Below are 12829 nucleotides of genomic sequence, written 5' to 3' on the forward strand. Positions count from 1 at the left end.
CACTTAAACGCGCGCACACATTCCTACACGGTGTTACACGCATGCACACATCCTTACACGGTATGAACTAGGCTAATTCATGTTAAAACGCTGCACACTGCCTTAAACACGTGCAGACGCTCGTGCAAACCGTTGTAAACGGTTTGCAACAGCCCCATATGTTGAGCCTGCCTTACACCGCAGCAGCAGCGCCACGTACACGCTATATCAAGAAACTTTGAGTGTAGGGATAGCGTGAAGCCTTCAGTTTCTTGATTTTCCTAGTGTTCTGTTGGAACACACCTCCCTCCCTGAAGTCTGTCTGTCATCTTTCACCTTACATTGCCCTCCAATCTGGTACATTTGAATCTATCCTTCCCCCCGTGATGTCACCTACCTCTTACTCTGTTCCTCCCCCTTCTCTAACTCTTACACTACTCAGAAAGTGCTCATTACCTATGTGGCAGTGTGATTCAGTATTGTAACCCTCATTTACATAGGATTGCCTAGTAATGACTAGTTACATGTCTTACACGGAGCTTCCCCCCCTTGACAACCACTAAACGGAGGCCATATTGTTTTTGGTCTGCAAGTCCCTCCATTGACATTACATGTGATACATAAATTCCACAATTGTGGGCTTATAAGCTTCGGTTTTCAGTTTTAGGTAGGTCACCCCGTTTGCGCGGGTGTGCGCTGCAGTTAAACCTCAAAATCCCGTGAAAAAAAAAAGTTATATTACACATTTTTGCAACACTTTTCATGCCAATGGCCACATATTTGGCCATTGGCATGCTTAATGACACAAATGCACCTTTATTTGGAGCTGACATAGCTCCGTTTTGTAGAAATGTACTCAGTTGTCAGCTGAGTACATTTCTGCAGCTAACACGTCAGTTACACGGACTGGTTTCTGCTTCGTGGATCGCTCAGATACCTCATTTGCATATCTTTCAGCTGCAAATGAGGTATTGAGCATTTCCACGCCCAGTCCGTGTAAGAGACGTGTTAGCTGTCTCTTACACGGAGATTTGGGCTGTTCCTGAATCGGGAGGCTTACACGGAGGCTTACACTACTCTTGAACTCCGTGTAAGCCTTCCTGAATCCGGCCCAATATTTCCTCAATTAAAACAACAAGAACCTATATATTTATCTTCTAGATACATTACAAACCTGTAATGGGATTTTTCTAATATTCATGCTAATGGGAATTTACAAGCAGTGTCAGATAGTGTCAAACTTTTTAAAATATTGTTTTCAAATTATCATATTTTAATCTGTCACATGGATTTATATACATTAATACAAATAAAAAAGTAACAGTTTACTAATGTATATATATATATATATATATATATATATATATATATATATATATATATATATATATATTTTTTTCTTTTAAACAATTTTCCTTCACTCTAACATTACAAAAATTAATCAATTCCTGCCTGCCCTTACACCTCACTCATCCTCCTGAATGTTTTTTCTACATGTATTATTCCCACAAATACCAATCCTTTCTATGAAACTTCCTCCTTCTATTTTAAGGATACAATCTCCAGTGCTTTTATCTCCTTTACAATATTCAGAAATTCCTTTATTTCTGGAATAGATATTGGTTTCCATTTTCAAATTACTTTTTGGCAGCTAATAACTCTAAACCTAGTAAAGCCTTACTTTGATTAGTCAATTCTCATCCTATATCCCAGCTCAAAAAAGTAATGTCCTTAGTTACAACCATTTCTTCCACCGACATTTCAGTCAAAGTATTCCCTAGGTAATCTTTGAAATCTACCAACACATTACATTCCCCAAAACATTTTCCTAACTACGTATAATTTTTTCTAGCACATTTTCAGCATTTCTTATCTATCTGAGGAAAACTCCTCTGAAGTCTACTCAAGGTATGAAAATACATATGCAAAGACTTTGATGCAAATTTTCTAAACATTCTAGAGTCTGTTGCAAAGTTGGGAGCTTTGCAAAATTCTTTCAATTATTACTTTATGTTTAAGGAAGTAGATGAAAAGGCTGTCTTACTTAACAAGGACTTTTCTCTTTAGGAAGCTAGGGACAAAATCTCTACTCTTAAACCATGTAAAACACAGAGGTCTGAGGGATTTGCTGATTCTGTCTGCAGAAACTTCAAGCATTATTTTGCTGATACATTGCTAATATTATTTAATTACATTATCTGACAGTATAACTGATATTAAATCAGTTTAAGACAATGGCTGATCAATTTATCTAGAAATTCCAGTCTGGCTTTGTGGCAGCCAGGCAGTCTTAGAAAACAATGTAATCTTAGGACTAATTATTTAACATACTACAAATAGAAGGAATCATCAAGCAGTTTCCAGCCTTTATGTTGGTAAAGCTTTTAAGTGAATTCATGTACCTTTCTTTTTGCAGTGCTAGAACAAAACATGCTTACCCTGAATTATATTCAAGCTATTAAAGTTGTACATGATTCAGCACTTTCACATCTATGTTCTAACAGGTTTCAGAGCCAATCAGAATTTTAACTGGCACAAGGCAAGTATGCCCTTTGTCACTCTATTGTTTTATTCTCTCTCTCTCTCTCTCTCTCTCACACACACACACACACACACACACACACACACACACACACACACACACACACACACACACTCTGTCTTTCTCCCTTTGGAGTTGCAATTTGAAAAATAAAATACACAGTAAATCTAGAATTGAAGGTATAACATTTATCAGTACAATCATAAACACTACTTCTTTTGCTGATGACCATTCCTTTGTTTTCAAAAACTCACTGCAGATATCTCCAGATGATTAGGAAAAATAAACTAGTACAACAAAACATGCGATTACAAGCTTAAATTAGAAATAATATTCTTCACTCCTTCTGGTTGAACAAATGGTTGTAACAAAGAAAATTATTCTAGAACCCTTAAACTTATAGAAAATCTATCCATTAATATATTTCTGAACAAGCTAAAATACTAGTGGGTGAAATATAAATTGTATATCCTTTATTCTTTTATTTATGCTAATTTTGATTCTGTCATATACAACTGGGGTACAATTAATTTTTCTTTCCTAGCAAGATCCTATATAATGCAAGTGAATATATTCCTAGTCTTTTTATATTTGTGATAGCTCAAGATCTGATATACCTCAGTATTGCTATAGGTTAGTAAATAAAACTATATCAAAGCTCTTATGACAGGGTACTATCCCCTGAAATTAGGCTAAATAACTTTTTAGATTTCAAAAACAAAGAAGGCTTTAGACTTCAAAAATCTGCTTCATTTTCCATACTATTACTAGAAACCCTAAATTGTTAATTTTTAATGACCTTATAAGATATCCCATAGCTCTAAACACTTTTTGAGAAATCCTCAAGTGACATCTAAAATTCATTCTGTCCTAAAATTATTGACCATCAATACAGAAACCTTATTAAACACCTAAAGGTATTTCATGAATTTATGTTAGTACAACCTCTTGGAGATAATTTTGGTACATGCATAAACGATGCTTCACTAAATATATCAAACTTTCCATCAGTCTGTGATTTTTCACCTACATCACCTGACAGACAAGAGTGTATAAGTCCCAAATGCAACAATCAGGGACAGTTGAAATCCCAACAAAGGCTCACTTTTATATGTAAAACTTATTAAACATTGTAAAAAGTATTTAATTTTTAAATTTAAATTTAATTTATTTTTATGTATTTTATTTATTGCATTTGTTTACCAGGAAAGTCCACTGGGCCTAAAAGAGCCCTTTTTCAGTGGAGGCCTGGGGAGAAAAGCTCCAATAAGAACAGATACAGAAAAAAATTAAACATTAATTGGTACAGAAGTAGAAACAGTGTTACATATAGTGATTACAGTAATATATACATAAAAGCAGGAATTTAGCTGGTTTGATTACAGTAATATATGCAGAATCTATACATAAAAGCAGGAATTTGGTTGGTTTGATTACAATAATATAGACAGAATATATACACAAAAGCAGAAATTTAGTTGGTTGTCAGATGAATTCAATCAGACAGGTATAAACAGAGATATATTAGTCAGCATTATTGTACCAGTGTCAGCAAGTGATGAAAAAATAATAATTATGGATAAAATATCATCAGTCAGTAGTAGCAAAAAGCACAGGAGTTTAGTTATCATATAAGGAGAAGGAGAAGGTTAGGTTATAGAGCAGGCACATAGCTAGGAAGAGCTGAGATGATTTTTCAGTATTTGTTTGAAGGTGGTGGTGCTGCCTGTGTTACTTATACAAGGTGGAAGTGAGTTCCATAGTTTGGTGACAGTGAAGGAGTAGAGGAGTTGACCAGCAAGTAAGGTGGGCTTTAAGTAGATGATTTTCAGATCTTAGATGCCTGGTAGGTTGATATTTGGCAAGTAGTGTCGAGAGAGCAGGACAGTCTGTGGGTCTGTAAATTATTTTGTGCTCTGTAGTTAGTTAAGTGAATGAGAAATGGTGGGGGGAGTTCCAGCCAGCCTAATTGTTTCAGTGAGTTACTGTGGTGGGATGAGAATTAGGCCTTGGTGGCAAATTTGGCTATTCTTTTGTAACACATATCAAGTTTAGATTGTATAGAATTTTGGATGTTAGTGAGGATAGGAGTGCCATAAAGGAGAGAGAGCAATAAAATGGTAGTTGCAAGAGTTTGTCTAGTAGAGAGGCTAAGAAACTGTTGGTGTCTCTAGAGCATGCCAAGCTTTTGGTGTGTTTTTTTGATGTTATTGTTTATGTGTAGGTCAAAGTTAAGGTTTTCATCTATAATGGCAGTGTTGCGGTAGCATTGTCGCCTCACAGTAAGACGCTGTCCGGTTTGATTCTCAGCTAGAGCGTCTTCTGCATGCAGACATGAGTGAATGGGTGTACCTTCGTTGAAGGTTGTGCGTCAGGGCTGGTAACTCGGCACGTAAAAATCAACTACCAATCATTAGCGGACCGGAGTTCCACTGTGGCGACCCCTAACCGGGAAAAGCCGAAAGACACACACACAGTTTAATGTGTAGGACAGCTTCTATAGTGGTATTGTCTTGGGGCTTGTACAGGGAAGAGTTTTTTTTTATCTAGGGGAGTGATTTTCTTAGGGGTCAAAAGTACTAGTTTATTTTTTTCTAATTTTAGGGCAAGATGATTGTTAAGCATCCGAGCTATAGTAGAGTTGAGGGCATTATGGGTGATTTGCTGGAGTGCAGAGCTGGAATTTGCAGTGCATATTATTCTAGAGTCATCAGCATACTAGATTACTGAGCATTGTGGGACAGTGGAATGAAAGTTGTTAATAAAGATGCTAAATAACAGAGGACCAAGTGTGGAGCCTTGGGGTACCCCTGTGGAAGTATTGATGAGGGAGAGTAAGATTGTTGCCATTTGGTGGATTGCTGCCTCCTGGAGGTAGCTATTGAACCATTGTAGGGTAGGTGGGAAAATGTGGAGGGTGGATAGTTTAGAGAGGAGGAAGGTGTGGGAAATGGTATCAAAAGCTTTGGAGAGATTGAGGAAAAGAGAAACGATTATTTTGCCAGAATCACCTCTCCGGTTAACTGTATCACAGAAGAAGAGGAGGGCAGTAGTAGTGCTGTGTCCTGGTCTGAAACCATCTTGAGTGGATGATAGAATTTAGTTTCCAAGCAGGTGGTTGAGAAGGTCATTGTCCCACTGTACTCATCCCTGACCCATTATAGACTACAACGCCCCATTTGGTATGTACCTCTCAAGACATTTTCTAAAACTGGAAGGGCTGCCGAAATACCTCACTAAAGGAATCACAGGCCTAAAGCAGATGCCCTATGCTGACTGTCTAAAAACACCCCAGTGATACTCTGTCGCATATCATGTACTCAGAGGCGATCTCTGCTTAATATACAAGGCCATGTCAAACCCAGAGCTGTTGGACATGCTACACTTAAATTAATTCCAATCCCTCAGAGCCACATGCTCCAGGGCTCTAAACCTTGTCATCACAATGAACAAAACATGCTTGAGTGATAGGTTCCTGACCCAAAGACTCCCTAGATTCTGGAATAGACTGCCCATACATGTCAAGCAGAGTACCTCTTTGGCCCTCTTCAAAAGGAACCTTGACGATTGTATGGGAGATAGTAAATTCACCCCGAAGATCACTTCAGTCACCCTGCTAGACAGGGGTCCAGGGAAATAAATATTGTGGGAAGAAATAGCCAGGGAATTGTTATGGCTAGGCTTGTATAGGCCCTAGGGTGATAGCCTAGTACTAACCCATGAACCTATGAGTTGGGCATGGATGCATTTTTCCAGTATTTTAGAGAGGGGTGAGAGAATTGCTATGGTACAAAAATTTGTGGTGTCTATGTTGGTGCTGCCTTTGTGTAAGAGGAAAATGAATGTTTTTTTCCAGATGTTTGGGACAAGGGATTCTTTAATCCAGCTGTTAATGAGTATGCTGATAGGATAAGCTATAGAGTTTGCAACTAATTGCAGGAAATGTGGAGGTAGATTGTCAGGGGCCAGAGTACAGGGTTTTAGCTTAAGTAAATGTTTTTTTATTGTGGGAGTGGGTATGAGGGAAACTTTTAGGTTGTAGTCGAGTAGGATAGTTTTCTGGGCTGTCGTGGTGGTAGTGATGTTAACTGTAGGAAATGTGGTGGTTAGGTTAGCTATGGTGTCAGTGAAGTAGGAATTGAAGAGGGTGGCAAGTTCAATGGGTTTTTTTGAGGGTTGGGATGGATTGCTTTGAGAGCCTGGGTGTAATAGTTGCTTAATGGAGGATCAGAATTTTTGAGGAATATTTTTATGTTGGCTTTGTAGGTGATGGTAGTGTTCTTTCTTATCTCTGGTTATTAGATATTTTGCCTGGTTACAGAGTTACTTGTATTGTAGTAGAGTCGAGAGGTCTTTGTTTTTCTGCCAGATTTCCAGATTTTATCCCTTGTGGACATGACTTTTTTGTTAGATTTTGAGAGCCAGCTTGCATGGTTATGTTTTATTCATTTTTGGCAGGTGGGTGCTTGCCTATTTAGGATGTACAGGAATGTTGAGTTAAAGAATTCCACAACATCATTAAGTGGTAGGGATTTGAGGGGTTCACAATTCACTTTAGCTAAGGTTTCATTAAATATGGATGGTTGGAACTTAGTCAACTTTCTGGTTGATTTGTATTGGTGTTGGCCTGTGGTTGGAGTAGATTTTTGCAGGATATATGCTGGGTGGTGGTCGCTAATGGTATTAGGTAGTATGTCTGCAGTGGTGATATTGTTAGGGTGGAACACTAATATCCAGTCTATTGTGGAATCCCAGTTTATTTTTGTGGGGTCTGGTGATATCTTGAATTAGTTGGGAAAAGTTGTAAAGGTTTATGTTTTTTTGAGGGGTTGTTTTGGGCAATGCCGAGCCAATTAATGTCTACATCACCAAAGATGATGGTTTCATTATCTATGTTTAGGGATATCCAGGCAAGTATGTTCTCTAATATTGGTATGTTGTTTCCTGGAGGAATATACAGAGCAATTATGCAAATGTTTTTTATGATTATTAAGGTTTAATATAGAGACTAGTACTTTGGCTGCAGATAAGTTGGGTGTTGGTTTTGAGTAGGGAATTAAAGTATATTTGCTAGGGAAGAGTATTGCTACTCCCCCTCCTCTCTTGTGGGAACAATCGGCTCTTAAGCAGGAGTAGCCTGGGGGCAGAAATTTGGTGCATTTTACATATGATTTCAACCAGGTTTTGGTAGCTGCTATAATATCAGGGTTGTTTTGAAAAATCCATGCCTGGTGTTCAAGCATCTAAGGCTTTGGAGATGTATGGTTGATAGCATGAGAGATTTGCTAAGTTTGCTGGGGATGGGGGGGGTGGATCTGGGCTGGGTTGTATATCACCGCACTGGGATACAATGCTTTGGCAAATTATGTGGGTTATACTTATCAGTTTTTTCCTAGAAATGATATAGTTGCTGCTGGTGGTATGATAATGGAGGTGTCTTTGGATAGTACAGTGGTATTAGCTGTGAATAAGCTAGGGTGGATGTCCGAGTAACTTGATAAATGTAGGTTATGTGTAATGGTTGTACAGGTGTGTGTAGGAGGCATGTTGGGTGTCTGGAAAGTTGTGATTATTGTTAGGGGAGAGAGTGCAAGTGAAAGAAGTGAGATCATAGTAATAGTAGTGATGGACATGATGGTGGTTGAGTGCAGTGTGATAGAATGAATATGAGCAGCATAGCAACAGTTTAGGGGATGGACCACTATATGCCCCTATTTAGAATGGCTGGGAAGGTAGAGTAGTTAGGAGGTATGGTATGACTGGGGGAATGATTATAGGGGGTCTATGAAATAGGTGGAAAAGAGGTGTGGCAGGGATCAGTTTAGGTATAAGGTGAATGTTATGGGGGATGAGTAGGGATGGGGAGCGGAGTGAGAGTAGCGAATGGAGCAGGCCCAGTCCCCACAGGGAGAAGAGCTGAAAAATCATCAGTTTAAGATGAGTAATAAGCTTAAGATATCAGTATCTAACAAAAGATTAATCTAAGTAGCTCTGGAATACTTCAAATAATTATCACTGTAACCACACAGACAGGGCTGTTGGGCAGTTATAGATAGTGTTGTGATTAGTATAGAGATGGTGCTGAAAGTAAAAGCAGAAATTTACTAATTTAAACCTTAAATCTTATTAAAGATTAATTTCCCGATATTCAGCTATATTTAATTTTAATAATAAATGGGAGGGAGGCTCCTCTTGGTATGATTATTCCAAAAAGAAACATAGTTTGTTATTACTATTATTATTATTATTATTATTATTATTATTAATTTCAGTTTTAATACTGCTTACTATTCAGAGTTGCATGTTTCTTGTTAGTGGTCAATGTTTTTGTATGAGATCAATGCCCATCCTGATTGGCTCTCTTTCTAGAATAATGCCTAAAATTCTTGCCTTATTCTAAATTTATACAAAATAAATTTATTTTGCTGTACAGAATCTACCTGTCTCCTGACACATTTTGCAGCAATGGGTACGCTGTCCACCTGAATATGGACTGTGTAGGAAAGGTTCAAACGTTGACTTGCTTCTTCCTGCTTTTTTTTTTTTTTGATACTGCAGGTCTAGGTAGTCAGTATGGAACTTTTTTTGAACAATTTGATTGGCTCTTCAATTTTTAAGAATAAACAAGACTGCAAATTATATAGTTGTTTTTGGAGACACTGATATAGTGCTATAAGACTGAACAAAATTATTTACTTTGCTTAATTTCAGTTTGGATTTTGTTTGTTACCAAACATTAGCTTAAAACACAAAAATACTCAAACTGTGGTGTGACTTTATTAGAAAAGCATTCTCGACTTAAGGATAGTCACAGATGTTTTATGTAGTCTGTGATAAATCTGCTAATATATGGAGGTGCATTTATGTATTGTGTTATAAAAATTAACCCAAATGTTGATTATCTCATTTAAAAGAATTAAAAGTTGCGGTCTAGTCTAGCTTCATTATCTTTTCAATTTATGTTTGCCCAAAGAGTCTTTTGATGTTCCTACCATTAGGGAAACTGATGACTAGGTTCTTAATGCTTTTGATAATACTGTGCTTCATTACAGGGCAATACGTGTGCCTGTTATAGTTTAATGCTATATGTGTACTATCTTAATATCCAGTGTCACATATGTATTTATGCATGACAAAATTATTTTGTATTATTGTAAATATAGTCCCTATTTTTGAATTCTTGTAAGAATACATGAAAGCCATAATGTTTTATTAGGCATAAAAATAAATATCATCATTAAAAATAATGTCAAGTTATTTTATAATCTGTTTGCGTTCAGCATCAGAGGCCTTCAAGAACATGTAGATTTCCACAAATGCTACATCTTCCACAGTGCTCCTTGCACATCTGTGACTCCATTTCATGTACATATTACAGTACATCTTCCTCCCTCTAGCTAGAAGGCTGCTGGCTGTACAATTCCTTTTGCAGGGGTGGAATTGATGAACTGCTAGACTTGTACCTTTCATGAGAGGTATTGATCACTCTATCATGACCAGGTCATGCAATGGTGTGAAATAGACATGTGTTCAAGCCTAGCACATAAGTAAATAATGAAGAAGAAGGGAATATGAATAAAAAACAGAAAAAAGGTGCTAGTATTAGAAGATGTTGCACTGCCTTTCAAGGCTGTGACTGGCATAAATGCACAGCTGAGAAAAACAATAGCAATGTATATTCTTAACATTTAAGTCAAAACTAATGAAGCTAAAGAGCCATTGATGGGAAATCATTTTCTGTGTGTGCATGTGTTTGTGTATGTGTTTGTGTGCATGCACTCACTTACATGTGTGTTTGTGGCCATGCATGTGTGTGGGAGTGCATGTGTGTGGGCGTGCGTGTGTGTGGGCATGCATGTATGTGTGTGTGTGTGTGTGTGTGTGTGTGTGTGTGTGTGTGTGTATGTTTTTTTTCAGAATAAAGGAAAAGGAACAGACTGAAAAAAACAAAGATTTTTGTGTATGTGCATACATGTACGTGAGTATTTTTTTCTGTGCCCACCATGTGTTCTTTTTTTTCACTTGTGTCTATCTTAGCATGTCAATTAAACTATGGGGAATTTAATAAAGCCTACATGGTATTTTTACCATGTAGGGATTGCGCCGTGCTGCTTTACATGAAAGTAAGCAGGTTTTAGATTCAGTAAACACTGCTGAGTGGCTCGCACGCATGCGCCAACACAGGAAGTTCTGAGGCATGCAAATCACCTAATAAGCAGGTGAATCACATGCAAATGAGTCAGGTAGAGTGATCCAGCAAGCAGAGAGGCAGCTGTTCAGACCCCATGTAAGTGTCTGTAGTGCAGACGGAAAAATTCCACATACAGGAGTGTAGTCAGACAAAAGGAGCTGTAAAAATGTAGATATATGGACAGAAATGGCATACCACATACAGATACGAGTGAAACTATCCTCCTGTATGTCTGCAAAATTAAAGAAAATAAGTTAAATTAAGTTTATTTATTTTTTTTAATCTGTCCATGTTTGCACAGTGTGCCACAGTGAGCAAAGATGGTTTGTAAAAAAAAAAAAAATTGTAAAAAGCAAAATGAATATTATGTGATAGAAATGTATTACAGGACCTTGCATGGAGTATCTACAATGGTGCATTGGTACTGTTGCTAACGTGGTAGGGCTATGAAGTGTGTAGTTTCCTGGATGTGACCATAGATCCCTATGCAAATGAGGTGGAGTTACTGAATACCATAAAGGGGTAATCATGTCTGCATATCCCCTTCGTTTAAGCAGAGAATCATGTTGGTGTTTACAGAGGAGGTAGCTGACATCAGGGCAACATGTGTCCAATGATTACTAAGCTTATTTCAGCTTAGCTGCACTTGTTTGTGCAGCATGCCACCATGCTGAGAGTTTCCTTTCATGGGGATTGCGTGCACTAACTTCTAAGCTTTGTTTACCTATGAGGTACGCATTTGCAAGGTGCGCTGGAGTGCTGAGTGTATCTAAAAGTCAACGACATATTAATTAGTTCTGACCCCTGTTTAACTTAAACTAGAGCCATTAAATGATGTTAATGATATACTAGGCAGTTGGAATGCATCATAACTAGCAAATCACACAGTCAGCACCTACAGAAGAGCACTATAAAGTATGCATACACCCTACAATCTGATTCTTCCCCCATAGTCTGCACCATTGGAGTACAGACTTGGGAATATTAACCGAGAGAATGCTTGGGGATGCTGCAGGTCTCCTACATCTGTATGTGCCAGATACTGAAGTTAATGCTGCTGCTACTGCTGACAATAGGCCTAGAAAGAGAAGTAAAAGAGTGTTCAGGCTCTGAGTAACCTTCCAGGAGCTACATGAGCTGGAGATTGTAGAGAGCTACAGAGTGGACAGGGACATACTCCAAAAACTAACTGAGCTCTGATGCACTCAAATCAAAGCCAACAGAGGGGAACCCATCCCAGTGGAAACAAAGGTATGTGTAGCCCTTAGGATACTAGCCACAGGTATGTTTCAAAGACCAACTGGGGACATGATGGGGGTCTTAAAGGCATCAGTATCCAAGGTACTCCACCAGTTCCTGGATGCCCTGCTACCACATGCCAGTGAGCACATTTCTTTTCCCCTCACCCCTGAGGCGAGGGCCAGCAATATGCAACACTTCTACCATGTAGCACACTAACCTGAGGTACTGGGTACCATAGATTTGACTCATGTACACATGGAGTCACCAGCCAGTGAGGAGGGTAGAATCTACGTCAACTGCAAGGGGTACCACTCCACCAACTGCCAGGGCATGTGCAATGCCCAGGACATTATCATGAATGTGTGTGCTGGCAGCCCTGGCAGTTATCTTGACTCCCATATCTGGCATGCATCACAGCTATACCAGATGTTTGCTAGGGAGGACATCCCACATGGCCATTTACTGGCTGATGCTGGCTACGCACTGGAACCATGGATGATGACACCCATCAGAAATGCACACACATGCTCACGGAAGAATGCCATAAAGAGGCACACACATAATGGAGCACATGTTTGGGCTTCTGAAGTCATGGTTTCAATGCCTTGCTATATCTGTTGAAGCCCTGCAGCAGTCTCCAGCCACATGTGCACATATGTTCTCAGTATGTGTTATGCTACACAATATGCTCCTGTGGAAACAGCTGCAGCAGGATCAGCAAGGGGAAGGGACACACATCCCCCAACCAGTGCCTAGATCACCACAGCCACAGTCACAGGAGGACTCTGAGGAGGAATTCCCTGATGATGTCCCTGTAGGCAGACATAAGCACGGCCAGTAAGCCCTGTCTTTGGCTAAGAGATAATGCATAGCAC

Source organism: Protopterus annectens, chromosome 2.part1 (assembly GCF_019279795.1).
Source record: "Protopterus annectens isolate FY-2018-M chromosome 2.part1, PAN1.0, whole genome shotgun sequence".
In the NCBI taxonomy this organism is placed as follows: domain Eukaryota; kingdom Metazoa; phylum Chordata; order Ceratodontiformes; family Protopteridae; genus Protopterus; species Protopterus annectens.